Here is a 16,133-nt window from a genome sequence, read left to right as displayed (position 1 = left end):
ACCACGCTATGACCTACCCAGTCGCCACTTCTTCTCTCGCAAAGCCATCCCAGCCCTCCACCATCATGTGAAAGACCGCATTGTCCATGCACTCAAGCAGTCAGTGAGCGGAAAGGTGCACCTCACAACTGATGCATGGTCCAGTCGGCATGGCCAGGGCCGTTACGTGTCCATCACTGCGCACTGGGTTAATGTGGTGGATGCAGGGTCCACAGGGGACAGCGGTGGTGGGACAGTGCTGCCTAGCCCACGGTATAGGAAACAGTTGGCTGTAGGCGTTCGACCCTCCTCCTCCTCCAGAAGCGAAAGCTCGTCCACAGAGCGCAGTCGTACGAGCACTCCATCTGCAGCTGCCACTGTTGCACACGAGGTGTCCCCCTATCGAGCAGCTAGTGGAAAGCGTCAGCAGTCTGTGTTGCAGATGATGTGTTTGGGCGACAGACACACCGCCGAGGTGCTGGCCGAGTACTTGAAGCGACAAACTGAGTCATGGCTGGGCAGTGTACATCTTGAGGCAGGCAAGGTAGTTAGTGATAACGGCCGTAATTTTGTGGCAGCCATAGCCCTTTCAAAACTCAGCCACATACCTTGCTTGGCTCACACCTTGAACCTGGTGGTGCAGTGCTTCCTCAAAAATTATCCGGAGTTAACAGCCCTGCTCCAGAAGGTGCGAAGACTGTGCGCGCACATCCGCCGGTCGCCTGTACACTCCGTTCGTATGCAGAAGCTGCAGCGATTGCTCCACCTTCCCAACCACCGCCTCATTATCGACATTGCAACAAGGTGGAACTCCACCCTGCACATGGTGGAGCGGCTGTGCGAGCAGAGGCAGGCCATAATGCATATGTGGGAGGATACACGGCCAGGCACTTTGAGAGCAGACATGGAGTTGACAGGTGTGCAGTGGTCGAAGCTGAAAGACCTCTGTAAAGTCCTTCAGTGTTTTGAGGAATGCACACGGCTGGTAAGCGCAGACGACGCCATCCTAAGCATGAGCTTGCTTTGGTCCACCTCTTCCTGGGACTTGACCTATTTCACCTTTTGCATCAGCTGAATGTCCAACATCAACATATGCCACTTTCTAAAACTCCCTAACTGTGCTGCCTCCCCCCCCATGGCCGGGGTCACCACCTAGCGCACGACACCGTGCGAGTGCCGTTGCCCTGGACAGGTTGGTAGGCCGACTCTTGGGCGCGGACACTGGCACAGTGTCCCTCATAGTGCAATCAAGTGTCTCTGACGGTGGTGGTGCACACCCGCCGTCAGACACACCGCCGTACTATGAGGGGCGCAGTGCCAGTACCGACGCCCACGAGTGGGCCCCCCTTGCTTGGGCAGGGCTCCAGCATTTGCAATCTTTACCTCTCCCTGCTCCTCCGCTGTGTAGTCTGGGCCGTCAAATCCATACTGTGCCTGACACCGTTTGAGCCTGCCTCCTGATGTATAGACATATATTTTGAATGTGTACGCTATCCATACATGTTATCTGGGGATATGGTACCCTTTCTCACCTTTGTGCAATCACGTGCAATCCATACTGGGCCTAACACCGTCTGAGCCTGCCTCCTGATGTATAGACATATATTTTGAATGTGTACGCTATCCATACAAGTTATCTGGGGATACGGTACCCTTTCTAACCTTTGTGCAATCACGTGCAATTCATACTGGGCCTAACACCGTCTGAGCCTGCCTCCTGATGTATAGACATATATTTTGAATGTGTACGCTATCCATACATGTTATCTGGGGATACGGTACCCTTTCTCACCTTTGTGCAATCACGTGCAATCCATACTGGGCCTAACACCGTTTGAGCCTGCCTCCTGATGTATAGACATATATTTTGAATGTGTACACTATCCATACATGTTATCTGGGGATACGGTACCCTTTCTCACCTTTGTGCAATCACGTGCAATCCATACTGGGCCTAACACCGTCTGAGCCTGCCTCCTGATGTATAGACATATATTTTGAATGTATATGCTATCCATACATGTTATCTGGGGATACGGTACCCTTTCTAACCTTTGTGCAATCACGTGCAATCCATACTGGGCCTAACACTGTCTGAGCCTGCCTCCTGATGTATAGACATATATTTTGAATGTGTACGCTATCCATCCATGTTATCTGGGGATACGGTACCCTTTCTAACCTTTGTGCAATCACGTGCAATCCATACTGGGCCTAACACCGTCTGAGCCTGCCTCCTGATTGTATAAACATATATTTTGAATGTGTACGCTATCCATACATGTTATCTGGGGATACGGTACCCTTTCTAACCTTTGTGCAATCACGTGCAATCCATACTGGGCCTAACACCGTCTGAGCCTGCATCCTGATGTATAGACATATATTTTGAATGTGTACGCTATCCATACATGTTATCTGGGGATACGGTACCCTTTCTCACCTTTGTGCAATCACGTGTAATCCATACTGGGCGTGAGAACGGCTGGCGAGCTGTTAAGCAAGCTACAGCACCTGTGGTTTGCATACGTAAGTTTTTCATTTTTTCAGGAATGACGGTTAGGCCTAATTCCGGAACTGCGGTTGACCTGCACTTACTGGGAAATCATTGTTCGCGGGTAATAATTGTAATCAGTGATCCCCATCACTAACGTTGTTCAGCGGGTTATCTGCACCTGTAAGCGACAAACGCTGGCCTTTTCAGTGTAGCGCATATGCAGCCACGGACATGTAAGGGCATGACACACCAGTTATTGGCCAATCTCATGTGCCAGAGCCTCACGTGTCCCTCTAGTAAGCCGGACTCGGACCGCGGGGCATGACGGAGTCTCATTCGTTAACGGAATTAAGCTTGTAATGTGTGCATCTGTTCTGTAGCTGGCATGGTTGAGGTTTCCCAGGTGGAGTCGAATTTAACCGTAGGCTCCACTCCTGGTGGAGCCCTTCTGGACATTCCTTTAAGGTTCAGCTTTGCAACCATACTGCCCACGTAAAACAAACACTTTGCCTTCATGAACGCTGTTTGGAGGGTCATGACTCGTGGGAATAACGCCGCCCAATCAGTTAACCTGCTAGAGAGATCGTTCGTTGCTCCCAAGCATGACATCACACTCCCTAGGAAGAAGGTAATGCCACTGTGGTGACCGTACTCCTGGGGGCGACACAAGTGCACTGATGCCCAGCCACTGCTCGATGAATCTGCTGTTACATTGACCCAGACCACTACATTCCCCTCGCACACTACACGGCCTGAATCTGACCCTGATGAAACTCAGGTTACCCTTCCCATATACAGTTCCATCTTACAAAGAGGAAGCTGCAGATGAAAGTGCAGGTTCGGCCCACCCGCCATCAGACACACCACCGTACTATCAGGGGCCCTGTGCCAGTGCCGTCGCCAACGAGTGGGCCCCCCCTGCTTGCTCAGGATCACAGCACTTGCAAAGTTGAAATACTGTGCAGTGAGATGGAAGATGGGGACGACGAGGAGTCCAGACAAGTACAGGGATTCCCTAGCGAGGAGACTTATTTGATTGTTTTCAATGTTGGGACAGCAATTTTTGGGGAGCACTATACTCTGGAGAATGATAGATGGGGCCCACCATACACTGGAACATTCCAAAGGTGGACATCAGACACTGGAGCAGCATTTACAGGGCCCATTATACACTAGAGCATTAGAAATGGGGCCCATTATGTTTGGAGCATTATTTGGGCCCATAAGACAGTGGAGCTTCATCCAAGGGGACCAACATATACTGTAGCATTATGTGGAATACTGTTTCAAACATTATATGGGACCAATGATTCTGTATGGAGAAATAGATGGGCCTCGTCATGAGATGTAAAAAGTGAAGTATTTTTCATTGTACTATACCGCTATTTCTCTGCCGTATCGGAGCATGATGAGTTGTGGTATGTGTTAAATGGGCGCTCTTTCGCCCAGGGCACATGAAAACCTGGAGCCAGCCCTTCCCCCCCCCACAACTGTAGCCAAATAATCCCCATTTTTCAGTGCGTAACTTGTATTATGAAGTTAATTAAGGTTGACAAGCTTAAGTAAGAAGAATTGATGCTTTTGGCATTCAAATGGGCACTGTTGGTATGTTTCCTGTCCTCCTCTCACTGCCGACTTTTATTCCCCATTGACGTACATTGGGTTTCGTGTTTCGGTACGACCCCGACTTTTCCCTATAATCGGACGATCTTGCTCGACCCGACTTTTGGAAAAGTCGGGTTTCACGAAACGAAACGCGACCCTAAAAAAACAAAAGTCGCTCAACTCTATTGTGGACGGATCTGTCGATATCGCTCCCGGATAGGGGCCAGTCCTGCTGTGGGGATTTCGTGAGTGATGGCAGTGGTACACCCAAAATCTTCTTCATGACTACCAAATACTTCATGGTACTGTCCAAGCAATGTTTTTATCTGTGAGAGTTGGGCTGAAGTTAACCCGGAAAGTTCGGCCCGCATCTGCTCCAGAATATTTCGACCCTTCTCCTGAGCCGAGACTTCGGTGGCCTGTAGGGTTCGAATCGTTACTTCCCAAGGATCCTTGGAGTGTACTCGCAATTGAACCGCGGAGGCTGGCAGCACTTCCTCTAAAGGCTTTACTAGTTTGGCCAGTTCAGTCCGTGCTTTCAGAACGGTGTCTTGGTTTTCAAGGTTAACGCAGCGCCCCAGGACGGTCCCTTTTTGCACTGTAGCCAGGGAGCGGGCCACCAGTATTCCAGGAGGTAAGCGCTCCGAGTGGCACGGCTCCATCTGCACCTCCACACCCTCCAAGGGTATCGGGGCCCAAATTGGCAGGGCCACCACGGTCTGACCAGGAGGTAGCACAAGCAGGGGAGTCACTGGCGTGATGACCTTGCCCAGAGCCTTGCCTTCCTGACGGTCCTGATGTAGCCACGCTCCCCGCACCAGCTGCTGGAATACCTGTCCCTGGGCCGTGTGAGAACCCCACTGCTTCAGAATCTTCTGTGTAGGATCATTTAGCAGTAGGTTACCGAACTCTCGTAACACATTCATGCCTAGGGTGACGGGGTGCCGTTTATCGGTTTCTCCTTGAGTTAGTACCACCCCTCTGCGACCAAGGAATTTGCCGCACAGCGTCACCTGCACCCACACCACAAAGGCAACCGGGACCGGCAGTTGGTTGGCAGCTATTAGTCTGATCGTGGACCCCCACTGAGGTCTTGCTGCCTCTGGGAAGTTTTGTTGAAAGTATGTTGCGGGCATAGTGGTTACTTGTGACCCCGTGTCCAGCAGACACCGGACGGCCCAGCCCTCCACTTCTGCCCAGACCACCGGACATTTTGAAACCAAATCTTTGGGACTTCCACCACCCCTAGTTGTGGTTTTCAGCTCCGAGCGGCGTCCCCCCCACCACGGAGCCCTTTAGTTTAATTGCCGCCGGGGGTGGGTATCTCCAACGCCGCGGACACTCTCGGGCGAAGTGGCCTGGTTCTCCACACTCATAACACCGGGCGTGTGCAGACTGACCACCCCACGGGGGGGCGTGATCCCCATGGGCTGGGGTTAAAGCTAGGTCGTCCAGTCCCGGTCTCGGTCCTCCTCTTTACTTCGGCCAACTCGCCCTTAATATTCTTCAACTCTTGCTTCATCTCCTCCAACCACTAAGGCTCTTCGACTACATTCACGGAGGCCTCCACACCTCGTATCTTCCCCACGGGGACCGCCATCCCCTGCTCTTGCTCTCGAGCCCGTTCCTGACTTCTCACTTCTGAAAAGTCTATTTGGGGATTCATTCTGATCTGCTCTCGAAATGCCTGCTTTATTAATGGATCCCGCAATCCAGTCACCAGTAGGTCGCGTAGGGTAATGTCAACAGGTCCTACCCCTAACCTGTCCTTTCTTTCAATGACCGTATGCAATTCTTGGAGGACATTCATATACTGAGTGATTGTCTCCCCCTCTCCCTGCATCCGACTGAACAAGCGGGTCCTTAACTCTCCCACATTAGTTGGGTCCCCATGGGTCTGTTTTACTATCTGTAAAACTTTATCAAAAGTGTTACGGTGTCCCAGAGGTTTCAACATCACTGACCTTCTCACCTCCCCATCTAGTGCCATGAGAGCCACTTCGGCTTCCAGATCGGGAGTCATTGGGTGCATCCGAAAAAGCCCCCGCATCCGCTCTGTTCAGCTCCATAGCATAGTATTGGAGCCGGAAAATCAAGGCAGGTTGTTCAGCATGGCCCCCAACGAAATGCTGGAACGGAGACCCTCATTATTTGTAGAGTTCACAGCTCTGCCCTGATCTGGGACACCACTGTCCGTGCTCGGAGACTGCATCCTGCCGACTACGCCAAGTGTAGGGTTCAGACAAGTTCTCAGGATGCAGTGACGAGACACGAGACTGAGTGTGATTTGTAAAATAAACGTTTATAAATTGGTGCCGCTGGGGCTTTGCTGAACAAACCAAATAGGCAAAAACAAACTGTCCTCGCAGGGACTCAATAACATTTACAACACTTTTTTTTATATTAAATACGACTAATCCGGCTAGTCCGGGTTTTTGCAGGGCACGTACGGCCGAACTAAGGGTCCTTATTTCCTATGGACAACTTATCCTTCCAGGCGACGTTCAGGATCGCAGATGCGGCAGCTTAGAGATCGTTGATGCGGCTGTCTTGACGCCTCGGTATCCCAGGAAGATTTGGGCTCGACAGGCCCTGAAGAAACGATGGCGGTGGGGCGCAACAGGCCCTGAAGAAACGATGCCGGTGGTGCGCAACAGGCCCTGAAAAAACTGTGCAAGTGGGGTGCAACAGGCCCTGAAGAAGCGGTGCCGATGGGGCGCAACAGGCCCTGAAGAAACGGTGCCGATGGGGCGCAACAGGCCCTGAAGAAACTGTGCCGATGGGGCGCAACAGGCCATGAAGAAACTGTGCTGGTGGGGCGCAACAGGCCCTGAAGAAACTGTGCCGATGGGGCGCAACAGGCCCTGAAGAAACGGTGCTGATAGGGCGCAACAGGCCCTGAATAAACTGTGCCGATGGGCGCAACAGGCATTTCCTTGCGGCTCTCGTCTCACAATGGAGTCATGACGCAGTCTCTAAATATAACCGTTCACCAACTTCTGCTCAGAGTCCCTCAGCAAACCGGACGGGGGCCTCTACGGCCGCCTGTAGCGAGGTGGCGCCCCATCTGGGGCCGGTGATGACAGGGCTGCAGCTGTGGGAGGAGGCAGGGGGGCAGTGTCCTGACCGCTGTAACCAAATTATCTGTAGTCGCAGCGGTCACTTGAGGTAGCGGACTTGTCACAACAGGGCGGGAAACAGCGGGAGTCGCTGTATCTGACCGTATGCAGGGAGCGGCCCCGGTGAAAGTCTCTCACGTGTCACTTGTCGGTGAGTGTGTAGCTTTCCCCTCACAGACCCCTGCCGGCCTCTCCAAAACACACCGTCCGCTCCCTCGGTCCTCTCTATCTCACACGGCTTCCTGTCTGTTGTCAGGCTCTCTGTCAACTGACACTTCAGCACGCCCCCTGGTCATTTTTTCCTTGCCCCGCCCCATGTTTCCCTGACAACTTCAGTCAAGTCTCTCCCTTTACTGTCCTCCCAGTATCGTTCCCTCAGGAACCCTGATGGCGGTCCCCTGGGTACCTGCACGGTCACTGCCTGGGAGTCCTCCTCCCCACAATTGCACAGGTGATAATTTCATTACCTGCTCAAGCATTAATTCCATCACCTATGCAATATTAAGGAAATCCTGAAAACATGATCTGTTGGTGGGTCTTGAGGACTGGAGCTCAGAAACACTGTCCTATACCTGTGCTAAAAACACTTACTATATAAACCATACTCGTCTAATCCCTAATCTAGTCCTGTACTATCCACTACTCACATTATACATTAACACTTTACATTATTTACATATTACATATAAAACCGAATGACACTATACACATAGTGCGATTGTTGTCTTCACGAGTAGGAACACAGCAGAGCAGTCCATCATTGTTACATTCTCCCTCTTTGAACATGGTCATCCTCGACCATTCTGGTACCTGGAAGACAACATGCAGCATATAAAATACATATAAAACACATAAAACCAGTAGTCTCCTCTTCCCAGGGTATAGAGTGTCCATTGCTGGTGAGCCTACTAACCCAGAATAAAAGATATCAAGTTCTTGGGCCCGCAGGCCAACATAGCAACCACCCAGCAGAGCAGTCCTTGGACGCATACGAAGTCCTTTCCCTGCACAATACTTTAATTAGGCTGTCTTCTCGGTTGGAAATGTATTCAGAATTGAGAGTCCTCAGTGGTTGATACCTTTTAATGGCTAACTGAAAAGATGGTAACACATTGCAAGCTTTCGAGACTACTCAGGTCTCTTCATCAGGCATTGACTAATACAAAATCTGAAGAATCACATATTTATACACAACACAGCACAGAAAAAATGCAATAGATAAGACAAGTGATGTGAAGCAGAACTATCATTGTGGGAGAGGGAGAAACAAGTTGGTTGGAAATGCAGAGTAATGTACATCCAAGTCCACGTTTCCTGTAAAACAATGACACTTAGGTCCACACAACAGCAGTAGCCCAACAGTCCATGGGCAGAGTCCAGTGTCTTGAACCCAGTAATGACAAATGGTTGTCCAATTGTTTCCCTGGATACACATGACCCTGGTTTCACCAATTTTGGAGACCCTGACACAGCGTGTACACATTTTTATAACTAAAGGCCCTTTGGCCAACACATCAGTAGCTCCAGTAGTCTAGGAGAATAGTCCATAAAGTTCCTCATCAATCCTTTGAAGACAAGGATAAAGTTCAAACATTCCTGACTCAGCTCGAACATCGGGTCATCCGTTTCCTCCCCTTCCCCTTTCGTGAACAACAATCCCTTTAAATAGCACAATGCTGCCCTAATGTCAGGCTCACAGTCCCTTGGAGTAAAGCTCATGGAAAACAAGAGGCAGAGTTTAAGGGGAGATGGGACAGAGTCTATGGGGGCAGTGTGCACTGTCCATAGGGACAGAAAGGATTTGAGACCCTTAAACAGTTCACAGTCGCTCAATCCAGCAGGCAGAGGGATACACAACATGCACAAAACATCTGGGAGGGGGCAAAACTCAAACCTCTTTCAATCCCTTTAAGTGCTAGTTGCACATTTCCGGGACTGTTCCACATCCTCTCAGGGTAAGGGAACCCTGCCACGCTCTATGAGAGAGCTGAAGACGGTCTATGGGACCTGTTGAGAATTTTGTGGGGGTTTTTTGTTTATTTTGTTGCTCCTGTTGCGCCCCTTCTGCTGGATGGTGGAACTATGTTTGAAAAGATGGACTGTTACGGAATGTTGAAGTGGAGCATGCAAATGTTGTGCTCCCCCCAAAGGAAGGGGGAGGGGCACTTTGTATAAGAAGTTTTTGTATGGACCTGTACGTTATGGTATTAAAGAAACATGGACATTATTTTTTTGTAGATTTCTACCTTATATTGAGAAAAAAGGACATAATTGCTCTCCCTGTGTGGAGTATCTCTTGTAAAATGATATTTAAATATATTCATGTTTATATTTTTTGTATTCATTGGGTCGCATTGTCGGAGATGACAATGATTTTAGGGTGGGGTATGTAAGGGGATCAGGGCTTAGCCCATTTAAATGTTCATGCTGCTATGTACATTTACCTGTATATAATTGTAATAAATTGCATTGTGTCATATTTTCGTATCTTTGTGCTTTTTGTAAGCTAGGGACAGTGCAGTTAGGAAAAGGACCACTAGATGGGGGCACTGAGTACACTGCATGTTATGGTTTAGTTGTAGGACACTTAAAGGTTAATACTAGGAGGGATAGCTGGGGAATAAGGTAGTGTGACTTCCTGGATACAGTCACTCAGGGGCAGACCCCTGTGTGTGCTCAGGTGGCCTCTGGCCTGGGCTGCTCAGCTACCACGTAACTTTAGAAGCTGAAGCCCAGCCATCCAAGGAAAGGAGTGGGAGTATAAAGGAAGAAGAGAAGAGTTCAGAGCACAGTATATGCAGCAACGTAGTGAAGACGTTACAGAAGAAGTTTGAGTACAGAAATTTGGGTACAGAAGAAGTTAGAGTGGGCCACCGTGAAAGTGTGCGGGCAGGATAACCGTAAGGGGGTGGATGACCCAGTAGATAGCATTTCCGAGTCTGGGACGAAGTCCGTTTCAGGGAGATATATTGAAGTGGCGTTTTCACTGGGCTCCTCGTCCCGTTATATCTTTGTGGCCTATTCCTGTGAAGCAGAAGAAGTTAGGGAAAGACAAGAAAATGCATTGCTGGTACTGTGACAAGTGTGCTGGAAGTGTTATGGATGTGCTGTGTCCTGAAGAAAATAAATCCGTATTGTTTAAAGTTGCTTTGGACTCTGCCTCCTGTCTTTTGAGCAAAAGGAAGTACGGGAGACACAGCAGGGAAGAAGCAGCTGACAGCACAGTGAGTATAGATTGTGCTGACGTGACACTCAATCCTGTCGCTGTTTTACACCCCAGCATCTCAATAGGATTAAGGTCAGGACTGTTTTTCTTAAGCCATTCAATGGTGAACTTGCTGATATGTTTTGAACCATTGTCCTGATGCATAAACCAAGTGCACTTCAGCTTGAAATCACAAACAGATGGTTGGACATTCTCCTTCAGGATTTTTTGGTAGACAGCAGAATTCATGGTTTCATTTACCACAGCAAGTTTTCTAAGTCCTGATGCAGCAAAACAGCCCCACACCATCACACTACCAACATCATATTTTACTGTTTATATGATGTTCTTTTTCTGAAATGCTGTGTTACTTCTACGCCAGATGTAAAGGGGCATACACCTTCCAAAAAGTTCAACTTTTGTCTTGTCAGTCCACAGAGTATTCTCCCAAAAGTCTTGAGGATCATCAAGATATTTTCTAACAAAACTGAGATGAGTCTTTATGTACTTATTGCTCAGCAGTGCTTTTCGTCTTGGAACTCTGCCATGCAGGCCATTTTTGCTCAGTCTCTTTCTTACGGTGGAGTCATGAACACTGACCTTAACTGAGGCAAGTGAGGCCTGCAATTCTTTGGATATTGTTGTGGGGTCTTTTGTGACCTCTAGGATGTCGTCGCTGTGCTCTTGGGGTAATTTTGGTAGTCTGGTTCTATTTAAGTGATTTCTTGATTGAGAATAGGTGTGGCAGTAATCAGGTCTGCATGTGGTTAGTGTTTTTCAACTCATCTTCCCAAAGATGTGATTAACCACAGTTAATATTTTAAGGAGGGGGCAATCACTTTTTCACACAGGGCCCTGTAGGTTTGGATTTCTTTTTCCTTTAATAGTAAAGACCTTAATTTATAAACTGCATTTCGTATTTACTTGTGTTATCTTTGTCTAATATTTAAATTTGTTCAGTGATCTGGAACATTTACATCTGACAAACATGCAAAATAATAGGAAATCAGGAAGGGGCAAACAATTTTATATATATATATATATATATATATATATATAGTCCTCAAGATGAAAGCAGCACACCAAAGAGATTCCAGATAAAGTGCTATTTATTAGTCCATCAGGTTAGTTGCCCATACATCGACGTTTCGGTCCTAGAAATTGTGGACCTTTTTCAAGGCTTGATACAAACCAGCTGGATACAAACCAGCCAGTGTACGGGTCAGAAAATAGGGGTGTTGTGTATACATGGGGACTGAAAAGACTATCCCACTGCACTAGTAGTGATAAACACGCCAGCAGGAAGGCAGTGCTACGAGGTGGGGGTTGTGACTAATCTGCATTATGAAGTGATAATTGGAAGATACTTTCCTTTATTTTCTGTGCTGTGGCCATCTGTTGTCCCACCCACGGAGCAACTGCCGACACCAGAGGCAACCAGGTTACATTCTCCAGAAGTAGGGCATGAACCTGGTGGCCTGGAGGAAGAAGTGCTGGCAGTAGGGATAACCTTCCCTTCGGTGGAGGAGGGGAAGAATTCTCCCATAGAAGTATTGGCTGGAGAGGTGGAAGTCTTGCCGCCGGGACCCGAGTTGTCAGACTTGAATATAGCAGGTGACAATTTTGGTATAGCGCAACTCCGAGACCCTACTTTGGCCCGGGCCAGAGAAAATGTACTGTTTGCTAATGGGGAACCCTAATAAATAACAACCTGGGGCAGCTACAGTGTTGCCACACTTTGAGCTGAACCAAGATTTGTTGTACCGAGTGGAGAAAATACGTGGGGAAATGGTAGAACAGTTACTGGTACCTCAAACATATCGTAGGCTGGTAATGGACTTAGCGCATGCACATGTACTTGGGGGCATTTGGGCCAAAAGAAAACCCTAGACCAAATTCTGCAGCGGTTCTACTGGCTAGGGGTCCATGAAGAAGTTAAATGGTACTGTAATTCCTGTCCAGTGTGCCAGATAACCAGTCCCCAGCCTTACTTTCGGAGTCCCTTGGTGCCTTTACCAATCATAGAGGTACCCTTCGATAGAGTGGCAATGGATCTGGTCGGGCCTCTCAATAAGTCGGCAAGGGGACACCAACAAATCTTGATAGTTCTAGATTATGCCACTCGATATCCTGACGCCATTCCTCTGCGCCACACCTCAGCTAAGCTTATAGCAAAGGAACTCATGGGTATGTTTTCGCGGGTGGGAATTCCTCAAGAAATTTTATCAGACCAGGAAACCCCCTTTATGTCAAAAATTATGAAGGAACTCGGCCGTTTGCTAAATGTCAAACAGTTGCGCACATCGATCTATCATCCCAAAACAGATGGTCTGGTAGAAAGATTCAATAAGACGCTGAAGAACATGTTAAAAAAGGCAGTTTCCAAAGATGGGAACGACTGGGATCTCTTATTGCCATATTGTTTGCAGTGCGGGAGGTGCCTAAGGCATCTACGGGGTTCTCGCCCTTTGAAATATTGTACAGCAGACATCCACAGGGCTTACTCGATATAGCCAAAGAGGCCTTGGAGAACCAACCTACCCCCCACAACAGTGTGATAGAACATGTTGCAAAAATGCAAGAAAGAATGGAGACAGTCCTACCCTTTGTCCGGGAACATATGGAGGCAGTACAACAGTCACAGAGTCGGGTCAATAACCGGGGGGCTCAGGTAAGAACCTTTAGCCCTGGGGATCGGGCGTTGGTACTTGTGCCTACCGTAGAAAGCAAATTTCTTGCAAGTTGGCAGGGACCCTACGAGATCATGGAAAAGGTCGGGCCAGTAGACTACAAGATACACCAGCCGGGACGGAGAAAGCCAGAACAGGTTTACCACGTTAATTTGCTTAAACCATGGAAAGATAGCGAAAACCTTGGTGGGGATAGTCCGCTGCCTGCATTTCAGACGGAGAAGGCTCCATTACCTTGGGGCGAGGCAGGGGAAGCCCAACCTGCTGTCAAAATTGCAGACACTTTGTCTCCTAGACAGGTTCAGGAGGTCCGGGAGTTCATTACCCGAAATACAGATGTTTTTTCGGAGCTCCCCGGACGCACCTCCCTAATCCAACATGACATTGTCACGGAGCCACAGGCCAAAGTCCGACTAAAGTCATATCGGGTGCTTGAGGCCCGGTGACAAGCCATCTCAGAAGAGGTAAAAACTATGCTACAGGTAGGGGTCATAGAAGAGTCTCAAAGTGAGTGGGCCACCCCAATAGTCCTAATACCCAAGCCTGATGGGTCTCTAAGATTCTGTAATGATTTTAGAAAACTTAATGACAAACGTTTGACGCCTACCCTATGCCCCGGGTTGACGAGTTGATAGAGCGATTTGGGCAGGCACGGTATTTTACAACTCTGGACCTCACAAAAGGTTATTGGCAGGTACACCTAACAGAGGCGGCGAAGGATAAATCGGCTTTTGTAACACCCGAGGGGCTGTTCCAGTATAAGGTGTTATCCTTTGGGTTGCATGGCGCACCAGCAACGATCCAGCGATTAATGGATATTGTTCTCCGTTCCCATTGCCGCTATGCCTCAGCCTATCTAGACGATATTATTGTGTACCGCACCGACTGGGAAAGTCACTTAGCAAAAGTATGGGCAGTGATAGACTCTCTGCGACAAGCAGGGCTAACTGCCAACCCAAAGAAGTGTTCCATAGGGTTGGAGGAAGCGCGGTACTTGGGTTACATCATTGGGAGAGGCGTTCTCAAGCCTCAAGTAAACAAAGTGAAGGCAATTCAGAACTGGCCCCGTCCCCTCACAACAAAACAGGTAAAAGCATTTTTAGGTTTGGTGCGAGATTACAGGCGGTTCATTCCCAACTTTGCAACCCTTTTAACAGACTGCTTAAAAGGGAGGAAATCTGTGATGGTCCACTGGAATGATCAGTTAGCGGGGGCCTTTGCAAAGTAAAAAGGGGTACTGTGTGGTACACCAGTCCTGATCACTCCAAATTTAAAAAAAGAGAGTTCGTTGTGCAGACGAAGGTCATCAATGACCTTTGATGACGTAGCGGTCTCGCGTGATGCTACATCATCTGGGGTCATTGTTGCAAGGCATCGCTGGGAGCGGGACTTGCCGGGAGCATCGCCGAGGCCTGGGGACGCTGCGCGGGACGCCGGCACGTGAGAAAAACACCATTTTTTTTTTATTATTATTATTTTTAACTTTATATCTTTTCACTATTGATACTGCATAGGCAGCCTCAATAGTAAAATGTTAGTCACACTTGTCAAACACTATGTTTGACGAGTGTGACCAACCTGTCAATCAGTTTTCCAAGCGATGCTACAGATCGCTTGCAAAACGCTAGGTAAAACGCGGGAAATATGCGGGAATTACGCATGTGGAATTCTAGCATATTTCCCGTGGCAGGGAGTTGCGGAATTCCCAAGGAAATTTCCTCGGCAATTCCGCAACGTGTGCACATAGCCTTACTCTTTGAAAAGGAGTGCTGCCTTCAGTTTTTTCATATGTGAATTTTGGCTTTTGGGATAATTGCTTGGGAGGCCTGTGCACCTGAAAATTTTGAATTGTGCTGTTCCATTTTCTCTTGTTATAATCTTATCATGTGTGATACTGTCTGCTGAGCTTCTTGCTTTATCACCCATAGGACAATATTATGGAGTTGCTCTTTCAGTCTTTTCCGTCCGCTCCGCTGATGATGAGGTTGCATCCCCACATTTCAGCGCAGAGCGAGGGGCTGTGGAGGTCTCCAGCTTACCTGGGATTATTACCTGCAGCCATTGTTGCGGTTAGGAGCATGCACAATGGTTGCTCCGCTTGTCTGACTCTATTAGTGATGGTGAATGACAGCGGCCTTTGGAGATGAGTCTGCAGACGTCACCTATGCACCTGTGTCCATCACACCCATCCATGGTGCAGGCAATACCTCCATCCCCAGCCCTGCGCTGCCTGGGTATTGTTTTTTTTTATGTGACAGTCTTCGTCATCTGCCTCCTAAACATAGAAACCTGAAAAACTGTTCTGTTCTCGTCCCCTGTGAAACCGGCTCTGGAATGAAGATGAAAGACAAGATTAAAGCAGGTGCACAAGTGCTATTGTCCCCGATCAAATACCCTTGGAATACCCCACTATTGAAGCCCATACACACACAAATAGCGCCTTATAAAAAACTGCATTATGTTCCAGAGCTGCACTCATTATTCTGCTGGTGGAGCCACTGTGTACGTACATTACATTACTTATCCTGTACCGACCCTGACTTACATCCTGTATTATACTCCGAAGACATACTGATAGGGAATTTAGATTGTGAGCCCCATCAGGGACAGTGATGATAATATGTTCAAACTGTAAAGCGCTGCGGAATATGTTAGCGCTATATAAAAAAAAAAATAAAAAAAATAAAGATACTCCAGAGCTGCTCTCACTATTCTGCTGGTGCAGTCACTGTGTACATACATTACATTACTTATCCTGTACTGATCCTGAGTTACATCCTGCATTATACTTCAGAGCTGCACTCACTATTCTGCTGGTGCAGTCACTGTGTACACACATTACATCACTTACCCTGTACTGATCCTGAGTTACATTCTGTAGATCTTTTATTATAAAAATGAAAAACATAATAATAATAACAGAAACAAAACAAAAATATCAGCCAGAAAAATAATCCGTATAATGAACACTGGTCCAGCCACTCATTCTCTCCTGTCACACATATTATACATATATACAGAATAATAACTAATATTAA

Source organism: Dendrobates tinctorius, unplaced genomic scaffold, assembly GCF_039654945.1.
Source record: "Dendrobates tinctorius isolate UK_male_01 unplaced genomic scaffold, ASM3965494v1 ptg000014l, whole genome shotgun sequence".
NCBI classification, from domain to species: Eukaryota; Metazoa; Chordata; class Amphibia; order Anura; family Dendrobatidae; genus Dendrobates; species Dendrobates tinctorius.
This window is presented reverse-complemented; position numbering follows the sequence as displayed.